General features: G+C 42.7%; 1 protein-coding gene across 1 annotated transcript in view; it reads left to right on the top strand.

Moving 5' to 3' along the window:
* Positions 1-4,091: 4,091 nt before the first annotated feature.
* Positions 4,092-12,856, top strand: part of LOC141058170 (actin, alpha skeletal muscle 3) — a 98,408-nt gene continuing 89,643 nt past the window's right edge. The window contains exon 1 of the mRNA XM_073554313.1: positions 4,092-4,147. The gene's annotated coding sequence lies outside the window, so the exon portion shown is untranslated. The remainder of the gene's footprint in view (positions 4,148-12,856) is intronic.

Here is a 12,856-nt window from a genome sequence, read left to right as displayed (position 1 = left end):
CCATGATCAATGGAGTCAATTGAGGAATATTTTAAATAAACACTGGAATGTTTTATTGAGTGACCCGACCTTAAGTAAAATTCTGGATCCAAATCCTTCAATGGTAGCCAAACGCTCGCGGACATTACGTGATTGTCTGGTGCACAGCCACTTTGAATCCAACAAAAAGATTAAATCCACTAGGTGTGATAATCCGGGCTTTTTTCCATGTGGAGTATGTAAGGCTTGTGCTAATTTGATTAGGGCACTGGTGTAGCGTGGGGGGGGCGGGGGGGCGGTCCGCCCCAGGCGGCATGTGTGTGGGGGCGGCGCGGCAGCAGCAATTCCACCCTGCAGTGCAGTGCAGCGGCGGGCAGGGAGCGATGCGATCACGGCAGCTCCGCTGCCTGCAAGAGTGAATAGCAGGAACGGAGCGGCAAGGGTCCGTCCTGCTTCCTGCCCGGAGGCCGCGCTTCCTGTTTCACACAGAGGAGCGCCGCTGAATGACGTCATCATTCAGCGGCCGCTGCTGTGTGAGGGAGGAAGCGCTGGCGATGCTGCGGACAGGTGAGAGGAGAGAGGTGGTGTCTTGTGTGTATGTATGTGTGTATGTATGTATGTATGTCTCTGTGTGTGTATGTCTGTGTGTATGTCTGTGTGTATGATGGAGCAGGCAGTGATGGGAGTGATGGTCTAGAAGGCAGTGATGGGGTGAAGGAGCAGACAGTGATGGGGGTGATGGAGAAGGCAGTGATGCGGTGATGGAGCAGGCAGTGATGGGGGTGATGGAGCAGGCAGTGATGGGGGTGATGGAGCAGGCAGTGATGGGGAGATGGAGCAGGCAGTGATGGGGTGATGGAGCAGACAATGATGGGGTGATGGAGCAGACAATGATGGGGTGATGGAGCAGGCAGTGATGGGGTGATGGAGCAGACAATGATGGGGTGATGGAGCAGGCAGTGATGGGGTGATAGAGCAGACAATGATGGGGTGATGGAGAAGGCAGTGATGGGGTGATGGAGCAGACAATGATGGGGTGATGGAGCAGGCAGTGATGGGGTGATGGAGCAGGCAGTGATGGGGTGATGGAGCAGACAATGATGGGGTGATGGAGCAGGCAGTGATGGGGTGATAGAGCAGACAATGATGGGGTGATGGAGCAGACAATGATGGGGTGATGGAGCAGGCAGTGAGGGGAGTGATGGGGGTGATGGAGCAGGCAATGATGGGGTGATGGAGCAGACAATTATGGGAGTGATGGAGCAGGCAGTGATGGGGTGATGGAGCAGACAATGATGGGAGTGATGGGGGTGATGGAGCAGGCAATGATGTGGGTGATGGAGCAGGCAGTGATGGGGTGATGGAGAAGGCAGTGATGGGGTGATGGAGAAGGCAGTGATGGGGTGATGGAGAAGGCAGTGATGGGGTGATGGAGAAGGCAGTGATGGGGTGATGGAGAAGGCAATGATGGGAGTGATGGGGTGATGGAGCAGGCAATGATGGGGGTGATGGAGAAGGCAGTGATGGGGTGATGGAGAAGGCAGTGATGGGGTGATGGAGAAGGCAGTGATGGGAGTGATGGCGTGATGGAGCAGGCAATGATGGGGGTGATGGAGCAGGCAATGATGGGGTGATGGAGCAGACAATGATGGGAGTGATGGGGTGATGGAGCAGGCAATGATGGGAGTGATGGGGAGAAGGCAGTGATGGGGTGATGGAGAAGGCAGTGATGGGGAGAAGACAATGATGGGGTGATGGTCGAGAGGGCAATGATGGGGTTGTGGGTGAGAATGCAATGATGGTGGTGGTGGAAAGGGCAATAAATGGGGGTGGTGGAGGAGGAGGAAATGATGGAGGTGGTGGAATGGGCAATGATGGGAGTGGTGGGGGAGAAAGCAAAGATAGTGGTGGAGAAGAAAATGATGGAGGTGGGGGAGAGGACAATAATGGGATGCGAGGGGAGGAGGACAATGAGGGGTGTGGGGGATTGGGATATACATAATAAAGGAGACTATGTAATATATACCTGTATGTGTGTGTGTGGCTATATAACATCAATAATCTATATATATATGTATATATACACACACGTAGCTTTGACGCCATAAAAGGAGGGGGGCCCGGACACATTTCTTGCACAGGGACCCCAAGCTGTCAGTGTCCGCCCCCTGTCCGCCAAAATAATTTGTACTTTCTGTTTTTTTTTCTGTCACATTATTAAAAATTAGTATTAAAAAAAGCCATTAGGTCTTCATCCAGCATCATCAAGCTAATACATACATATAGAGAACTGCAAGAAGTTGAAAGTCTAGAAATTTAGAAATAATAGCAGAGTTAGTAGCAGACTAAAAATTAGATCTTTGAGTGTAGTGTGGGCTCTTCGGATGCTTCCGAATTATCAACGACCAAAGGGGCGGCAAATTTTTCGACCGCCCCGGGCGCCACAAACAGTTGCTACGCCACTGGATTAGGGCTAATACTTTTAAGAATTTCAATGGTTCTAAATCTTTTGAAATCCGAAGACATTTAACATGTTCAAGTAAAGGGGTAATATATATCATGCTACATGCCCGTGTAATAAAGTGTATGTGGGCCTAACCACCCGTGAATTGAAAATTCGCACCAGAGAGCATTGCTTAGATATAGAAAAGGCCAAAACAGTGGAAGATGAGAGTGTTCTCAAAACATTACCCAGACACTTTAAAAGATACCATGGGTGCAAGGCACAGTTGCTGAAAATTAAAGGTATTGACAGCATTGTATTAAACTCTTGAGGGGGGGATTTAGGTAAAGAACTTGCCAGATTGGAGTGTAGGTGGATATTTAAATTGGGTACTTTGCAACCTCAAGGTCTTAATGAAAATGCTGGTTTTGGTGCGTTTCTATAGGTTATTATTGGGTTTTCTCCTGATCATTTTTAGGGTTTGGGTGTTTTTATTGTTTCTGTTATTGTTGTACTTACATTTTTCTGTTTTATTTTGGGTTTGTTGGTATGAGCCTCATCCATGACGAAAGAAGAGTTTGGGGTTAAAACCAATAAGCAAGATATCGGAATCCATCCGAGTGCAGCCATGCTAAAAACGGCATTTAAACAGGATCATCTATGCAGAATTTCTTCCTGCTTTGATATGAGCCTCATCCATGATGAAAGAAGAGTTTGGGGTTAAAACCAATAAGCAAGATATCGGAATCCATCCGAGTGCAGCCATACTAAAAACGGCATTTATACAGGATCATCTACGCAGAATTTCTTCCTGCTTTTATCTGAGCTTTATCCATGATGTAAGAAGAGTCTGGGAAAAATCTACAAGCAAGATATCGGAATCCATCCGAGTGCAGCCATACTGAAAACGGATTTATACAGAATCATCTATGTAGGATTTCTTCCTGCTTTTTATATGTGGTGGACTTTGATCATTTTTTCACAACGGTTTGGTTCAGAATATAGTATCTTGGGATTTCCAGACATTTTTTGTCGGTAGTTTGGTGATTGATAATTTTGTACATTCTTTGTAATAATTATGCACATTTAGTATGGGGCATATTTTGATGGACATTTTGAAGTGTTATGCATGTATATTTGTCCTTTCGAATTTTGTGAGAAGAGTTAGTGGGTATTTGCGCGACACTTAACAACATATTTTTATATCAAATACTTTCATATTGTGAAATCCCTTTGCTCAGGTTATTATAGTGATTATGTTTACGCACAATGATCATTTAGGCTTTACAATGACTAATATACTGAATTTCGCTTCAACCGTTTAGTTATGTGGGCCAATGATATGAGCAGTATGGGATTGGAGTGCGCATGCGCGGTTCGGCACCCTCCTGACATGCATGCCGTGGGCAGTTACACTGACGGTGTTCATCCCTCATCGTCAACTGGATGATGGGGGATAGGAGGCTGTTCATTATGACCGCGGCAGGATGTCTTTTAGTGAAGTGGAGTAGAGCGCGATCGGCACATGCGCCATACAACCATCCCTATAGTGCTTTTTGAAAGGGTTTGATTCATTGGCTGAAGCATGGAAGACAGATTCTTTCTGATTGGCTGAGGCTGGTATTTAAACTCAACACACCCATTGCTTAGACACGCCCCCCGAGGAAGCTGGGAGCGAAACGTGCATGTCGGGGTGGAGGGATTATTAACGCTGCCAGGATTCAGGTAATGGCCTCAGTAGCTCTAATGCTAACTAGTTTACATAGGTATACCATGGATGTTATTTTATAACTTTGGTTTATCTGAACCGATGAGCTTGTGCTGTGTAGTCATTATACTCTGCATGTTTGAGTAAACAGCAGACATTTATAGTATAGCTTTCCAGGAGCATACATCAACTGATTGCTTATTAGCTATGAGGTTCTATACCATGCAGCAAAAAAATACATATAATGGGAGTTGCAGGTCCCTCTCTTTTTGCACTGATCTTGGAAACTTGTATGTCTTTTAATGTTTTGATATTTGTATTAATAAAAGTAATTATATTTTACCATTTGAAATGCTCTGGTGTTGATCTGTACTCCAATTGGAGGTGATCTTGGATTTTTGTACTTATTTGTGGTGAGCATTACTATTGATAATTTGACTAGGGTAGTAGGTATATATTATTGTAGATATAGACTGTACGGGCTCCTGTCAGGTATATATTATTATAGATATAGACTGTACGGGCTCCTGTCAGGTATATATTATTGTAGATATAGACTGTATGGGCTCCGGTCAGGTATATATTATTGTAGATATAGACTGTATGGCTCCTGTCAGGTGTATATTATTGTAGATACAGACTGTATGGGTTCCTGTCAGGTATATATTATTGTAGATATAGACTGTATGGGCTCCTGTCAGGTATATATTATTGTAGATATAGACTGTACGGGCTCCTGTCAGGTATATATTATTGTAGATATAGACTGTATGGGCTCCTGTCAGGTATATATTATTGTAGATATAGACAGTATGGGCTCCTGTCAGGTATATATTATTGTAGATATAGACTGTATGGGTTCCTGTCAGGTATATATTACTGTAGATACAGACTGTATGGCTCCTGTCAGGTATATATTATTGTAGATATAGACTGTACGGGCTCCTGTCAGGTATATATTATTGTAGATATAGACTGTATGGGCTCCTGTCAGGTATATATTACTGTAGATACAGACTGTATGGGCTCCTGTCAGGTATATATTATTGTAGATATAGACTGTACGGGCTCCTGTCAGGTATATATTATTGTAGATATAGACTGTACAGTCTCCTGTCAGGTATTTACCGTCTTTCCCCGAATATAAGACACCCCCGAATGTAAGACGTACTAGGGGAATAATGGGGGATGCCTAATGTAAGACATCCCCCGTTTATAAGACATAGCGGATCAGCGGTGCCCCGAAAGTAAGACGTTGTCCGGTACCGGTATAATGCATTAGGTTTAACATACCGGTGCCTGTGTCCCCCTGTGTCCCCCGGGCAGAAGTCAGGGCCTCTCTGATTGGCCCAGCGGCTTCTGTGAGCCCGGCCGCCGCCCTGACGTCACCGCTCATTGGTCAGTGTCCCCCTGCACGAGGAAGAAGCCTGTCCTGCCCTGTCCCGCACCGCAGAGGAATCGCCATCCGGTAAGCAATGGCTGTGGGATACTGTACCATACCGTAATGGCAGGCTGTGGGATACTGTACAATGGCAGGCTGTGGGATACTGTACAATGGCAGGCTGTGGGATACTGTACAATGGCAGGCTGTGGGATTACTGTACAATAATGGCAGGCTGTGGGATACTGTACAATAATGGCAGGCTGTGGGATACTGTACAATGGCAGGCTGTGAGATACCGTACTGTAATGGCAGCAACCCTTCTGTATGGCAGGCTGCTGTGGGATACTCTATGGGACTGTATGGGTGACTGTGATACGGAACCATAAGCAATGCTTATACGCTATATTTTTGCCCCCCAGACATGAGTGGTTCCGGTCCGAGTAAAAGGAAGAGCTACTCTGTGGAGTATAAAAAAGCCATGGTTGAAGAATCTTGGGGCAAAAATGTAGTGGAGTTCTGCAAGGAGAAGATATTGGATCACCGACTGTTCCAAAAATGGCGTGCAGAATACACTAACCTGAGTGAGAAAGCGGAGAGTGGAATGGCTAAAAGGCGTAAGGTTGGATGTGGTTGGCAGCCAATGTATCCCGAGCTGGAAAGCCTGGTGTGTGAGTGGGTTGCTGACAGGAGAGCGAAGACATTGGTGGTGACCAGGGCTCAGATTCAGGAGTATGCCCTTGCTGTGGCACCACAGTTTGACATTACCCCTGAACAATTCAAGGCGTCACAGCACTGGGTGGATAACTTCATGGAACGCAATGACCTGTCTCTGAGAAGATCCACGACCCTCTTTAGGCTGGAAGATGCAGAGATTGTGAAACGTGCATTTGCCTACAAGAAGTTTGTGGATGACACTGACTTCTCCAAATACAATCTTTGCCACATGATCGCCATGGATGAAACTGCTGTGTTCATGGGCCAAGCAGCTCAAACCACCGTTGATCAACGAGGTGCCTCCTCAGTGTACGTTCCCTCCACCGCTTATGAAAGTGCACGTGTCACCTGCATTTTGGCGATTCGTCTGGATGGCACTAAAGTCACACCTTTGCTGATTTCAAAGGGCAAGAAGGACAAGATAGAGCGGGTTTCTGGTATTTATGTGCCGGAAACGGAAAAAGCCTGGGCCACACAAGCGGTTATAAGGAAGTGGCTTGATTTAATGCTGCCGCTTGTTATGCGAGGGAGCAAAAGAGGGATGCTGATCTGGGATGCAGCCAGCACACACACCGGGCTAAAGACATGAAAAACTTCCTTCATGAGCGACGTATCGACCAGATCATGATTCCGGCAGGGATGACGGCTTATCTCCAGACTCTGGATATCGCCATAAACAAGCCCTTCAAGGACAATCTGCGTGCGGAAATCAATGACTACATTGAAAACCGTATGGAGAGGAACGTACGTGGGAACTTTGTTAAGCCAAAACTGCCTGAGATTGTGAACTGGGTGAAGAATTCATGGGATAAGATCAGTGACACCTGCATTGAAAATGCACTGCGAGCTGGCTACCTGGACAAGGCCTGCTCATTTCAGGACAGTGCCATTGCTACCCATGAGAGATATGGGCCAATGATTCAGGCGGAAATGGATTCCCGAGAGTCCCAAGAAAATCCACAGGAACCTCAGAGTGTGGATGTTTACGATGATGTTCCTGAAGATGATGACCTGGTTGTGATCGAATAAATCTTGTTTTATCTTCCAGTATAACTTATTCAGACTGTTCATTGTTACCGTTTTTCATTGTTTTAAATGTTTTACATGTTATACATGGAAATACCGTCATGATACGGTTGTAACAAGACATTCTTGGCACTTTCTTGGGCACTTAGTTTAATAAAACTGTTTTGTGGTGAACACCACACTGTTCAGCTTGTTAATAAATGTTATTTTTTGGTTAAAACAAAAATCGTCATTTTTTTTTTTCTAATATAAGACATACCCCGAAAGTAAGACATAGTGGGACTTTTGGGGGTCAAAAGAATGTAAGACACTGTCTTATATTCGGGGAAACACGGTATTATTGTAGATAGACTGTACGGGCTCCTGTCAGGTATATATTATTGTAGATACAGACTGTACGGGCTCCTGTCAGGTATATATTATTGTAGATACAGACTGTACGGGCTCCTGTCAGGTATATATTATTGTAGATATAGACTGTACGGGCTCCTGTCAGGTATATATTATTGTAGTTATGGACTGTATGGGCTCCTGTCAGGTATATATTATTGTAGATACAGACTGTACGGGCTCCTGTCAGGTATATATTATTGTAGATATAGACTGTACGGGCTCCTGTCAGGTATATATTATTGTAGATATAGACTGTATGGGCCGCTGTCAGGTATATATTATTGTAGATACAGACTGTACGGGCTCCTGTCAGGTGTATATTATTGTAGATACAGACTGTATGGGCTGCTGTCAGGTATATATTATTGTAGATATAGACTGTACGGGCTCCTGTCAGGTATATATTATTGTAGATACAGACTGTACGGGCTCCTGTCGGGTATATATTATTGTAGATATAGACTGTATGGGCTCCTGTCAGGTATATATTATTGTAGATACAGACAGTACGGGCTCCTGTCAGGTATATATTATTGTAGTTATGGACTGTATGGGCTCCTGTCAGCTATATATTATTGTAGATACAGACTGTATGGGCTCCTGTCAGGTATATATTATTGTAGATACAGACAGTACGGGCTCCTGTCATGGGAACACAAAACACATTTGGACTATAAAACAAATTAAAATAATTAAGGAAAAACGACTCGGACACAATAGTTGTAGATTAACATTGGCCGCAATGTTTATTTAGGGTGACATAAAAAGGTTCATAATAAATACCAATAAATTAAATAAAAATACCATGTACCAATAAATATGAACCACCAAACCACCAGTCCACCCAGACATCTGGGTGACTTTCCCCTCAAATAAAACATCGCGACAGGAAAATAAAGAGGGAGGGAGGGAAGGAAATTTCATTTTTCCTCACAGAGTGAGGAAAAACGGGCAACAGCTGTTTATATGGAGATTTTTCCCGGTCAAAATTCCAATCCTCCAATCAGCTGGGAGGAAAAAGGCGCCAAGAGAACTATAAACAAACAGATGACAGCTCGTGCCCCCACAGCTTAACCTGTGACCTTAACCCTTTATTACTCAGATCACCATAGAGAGAATATAACGAACTTTAATGCATATAAAACAAGACCTGACAGTGTTTGTGTACCCATGTGACCCCCCCTACATATGATTCGGGGGAGGGCAATCATGGGAACACAAAACACATTTGGACTATAAAACCAATTAAAATAATTAAGAAAAAAACGACTCAGACACAATAGTTGTGGATTAACATTGGCCGCGATGTTTATTTAGGGTGACATAAAAAGGTTCATAATAAATACCAATAAATTAAATAAAAATACTATGTACCAATAAATATGAACCACCAAACCACTAGTCCACCCAGACATCTGGGTGACTTTCCCCAAAACGCCGTGCCTCTCAAGGCATAGCCCCCCCCCAAAACAAAGCAGCCAATGCTCAACCATTGTTTGGAAATCTAAGTTGAAGATATCTAAACCGATATCAGAAAGGTGAACTGAGTCATTTCTATATAGCCCAGGGGTAAAACTCTCCAAATCCACATGTCTGAAAGAAAAGCTGTTTACTAATTGCATAAAATGTTCCATTTTTTTATTGACCCTCTTTCTAATTTTTTCTAAGAAAACTAGCCTAGGGCTAGACCATAAAAGTCTGGGGATGATCTCAGAAAAGGCAAAAGATGTATTTGCAAATTTAAGTCGTAAAATTGAAATATCATTCCTCATCTCGGCCATAAGGTCAAGAGATTTGCATTTCCCGAGATCATTTCACCCAAGATGAATTATCACAAAATCAGGGTGAGGTAAACTTAATAAAAGATTCAATAATTCAGAGACTAAATTCTTCCATCTCATTTCTCTGATACTGTGCCAAAATATTCTGACTTGCGAGGTGCTAAATGACAAATTCTCGGAATAAGACCTCTGGCTGGCTCTCTTCCTAGCCCAGTGAATGAATGAGTATCCAAACAATATATGGCTCTGAAAGAAAATATAGTAGTTTAACAGTGGTATAGATTTTGACGAACATACAATTTAAAGCGATTTGATTCCCATCTGCCCAAACGTTTGATCTTCTCATCCCTAAAACCGGATCTAGCCGCTTCCGTTGCAGCACCGATTCTAAACGAATGTGAAGATATTTTCAGATGACTCAAACCCAATTTACTTAAGCATTTTTTTAAAATGGAGATAAATTGAAAGATGGTAACAGTTTCTCCATTAAAATGAATAAACAGAGGGCCGGAATAAGCCGGCCTTAATTGTAACCAATTCAAAACATTGAAAAACGGGCAGATGGAAGTATTGGAAATAGAATTAAGGCGTATTGAAGAGCCTCTCCCAAGCTGGTCCGTTTTGGATTTACCTATAAAAACAATTACATGGGAGTCCTCAATAACGACATCAGAGCACATTAAGCCAGAAGGTTCCGACTTTTTAGCCGAAACCACTTCACTCACCCTCAGCGCTGCAAAAAATGCCAAGGAAAATGCTGTAGTAAAAAGACAAGATTCAAAATGATTAAGACAAACAGAATCCAAAACATTACATAAATCGTTAAGCAGTTGAAAGGAGATAGGTCTCCTTTTAAACGTACCCTTTTTTAAACCTTTCAAAAATTGTTTAAGCGGAAATTAACTGGATAATGGATTCCCTCCATATAATTTCAGAAAAAATGACACACCTGAAATATGTTTAGAAAGAGCTGAATAAGAAAAACCTTTCTTGAACAAATATTCAGCAAACTTAATAGCTGACTCAGAAGTAGTAATAGATGAAAAACCAAAGGTGGTACAGAAGGAAACCCAAAGCTGCCATGCGGCTAAGTAATTAGCCCATGTTCTATCTGCTAGCGACTGCCTTATCAAATTGGCTGACAGCCCTGAATATAATCCCAGAGATAAGGAGGGTAATACATCGGTTCCAACTCCACTTCTGGGGCCAATTGTCGGAAGCGAGAGCACTGTCGAAGACAGAATTACAAATTAGCAAATTGTCACTGACTCCTAACCTTGCCTTGAGCCAAATATTATAATTTAGACAATGTAAGACCAAATATCTGAGGATTCTAGCACAAAACCTATTTTTGGAGGAAAGTGTATTAACAGCAAATAAAAAACTCTGGCAATCCGACAGAATTAATAACCTTTTATTTTTTAAAAGGTGTCCCCACAACACAATGCATGAGAGTAAAGAGAAAAGATCCAAAAATAATTTGTCATCAGTTAGTTTGTTAGAAACCCAACTAACAGGCCAAGACTGGAATACCCAATGCGAACAACGGATGGCGCTAAAACCGCGATTTACATCTGTGTAAAAAAGAAGTGGAACAGAATCAGATAATTGAAGCGGAGATTGAAAATGTGATCTTCCGTTAAATTTAGAAAGAAATTCCAACCAAATTTTGATATCATCTTTCATTTCAGCAGTAACCCTCACATGAGAGAAGGGAGATTTCAAACCCTTTGTAGCATCATAAAGCCTACGAGAAAAAACCCTTCCCATAGGCAAAACCCTCAGGGCAAAATTCAAAGATCCCAACAAAGATTGAAGATCCTTCAAAATAACTTTCTTTTTTTGGAGCATAAGAACCATAGAATTTTGAAGTTTTAAGATTTTTTCCATAGGCAATCTGCACTCCATAGAAGAAGAATCTAGGGTGATACCTAAGAAATCAAGACAATTGGTGGGAGAGACGGTCTTCTCCAGAGCTATTGGAATACCAAATTCACTACACACTGAGCTGAACATATCAAGAAGACTTTGACATGTGTCTGAATTAGGAGGACCGATAAAAAGGAAGTCATCTAAGTAATGTATGATACCTCCTTTAGTAAATTTGGATTGGACGACCCACTGTAAAAAGGAAGAGAGACTCAAAATAAAAACAAGAGAGAGAAAATCCCATGGGGAGACATTTGTCAAAGAAAAATTTGTCATTGAAGAAAAAACCCAAAGAATTAAAGCCGGAAGGGTTCACAGGTAATAAGCGAAAAGCTGATTGGATATCAGATTTGGATAAAAGGGAATCTTTTCCAAATAGTCTCAATAAATCCAGGGCGGTATCAAAAGAAGTGTAACGCACAGAGGCCAAAGACTTATCTACTTCATCATTCAAGGATGAACCAAGAGGGTATGAAAGATGATGAATGAGTCTAAAGGATCCAGGCTCTTCTTTGGGGACAATACCAAGAGGAGAAATGCGAAAATTGACAAAGGGAGGATGATCAAAAGGACCCGCGACTCTGCCCAATTCAATTTCTTTAGAAATTTTGGACTCAACTATATTAGGGAAATCATAAACTGATGGTAAATTTTTTATACCTGTGCAACCAAAGCCTTCAAACTTGGGAATATGAAAACCAACAGAAAAACCTGTTAACAACAGATCTTTACTCGATGTGTCTGGGTAAATGTTTAGCCACGGAAGTATTTTTTCCCAAATCACCGGAGTCGGAGCTCTTGAGAAATGTCTCCTTGCTGGATCCTTGCTGAGAAACCATACCTGATTTCTTAAAACATTTGATTAATGGATGCGCGCCCCCGCAAAAGGAGCATTCATGTCTGAATCGACAATTATGCGTCCATTTGCAAGAGGATTCGTTGAACGCAAAGCAAAAAACCTTTTTTAGTGGCCGGAGCTGTAGGTTGTCTTACAAAAAATTGCCTCTGAGGAAGCATCATATTCAGCCACAATCCAACGTCTTTCACCCCCCCATGAGACATTAGAGTGGACGGCTAATTTCTGACGAAAAGCTTCGTCGTAATTCAGCCATGCTAATCCTCCAAAATTTCTATACGCTTCCAATACAATGTCGATGTGTTGGAACAGACCACAACAAAGATGAGGGCTTTTCTCCCCTAAGACAGCAGCATAAATCAAAAATGCCTGCAACCAATTGTTAAATGACTTAATGATTGCAGGTTTCTTTTCTTCCCCAGATGACCTATCCTCCCATTTATCTAATTTAAAAAGATGGTCTTTTTGAGAAGGGAGAATAAATCCACATATCTACCATTCCAAATGTTCTCTTTGACAGAGGCAAGCAAATGGAACCCCAACGGCGAGAGTTCACACGTCACTGCCTCCTTCAAAAGGGACTGTGGTACACCCGCATGTAAGGGGTTAACACTGTGTGACTGATCAGTAACAATAATAGGGT

This window comes from Dendrobates tinctorius, unplaced genomic scaffold, assembly GCF_039654945.1.
Source record: "Dendrobates tinctorius isolate UK_male_01 unplaced genomic scaffold, ASM3965494v1 ptg000211l, whole genome shotgun sequence".
Classification (NCBI taxonomy): domain Eukaryota; kingdom Metazoa; phylum Chordata; class Amphibia; order Anura; family Dendrobatidae; genus Dendrobates; species Dendrobates tinctorius.
The sequence above is the reverse complement of the archived record's forward strand: the minus strand, read 5'-3'. Positions and strand labels throughout refer to the sequence as shown.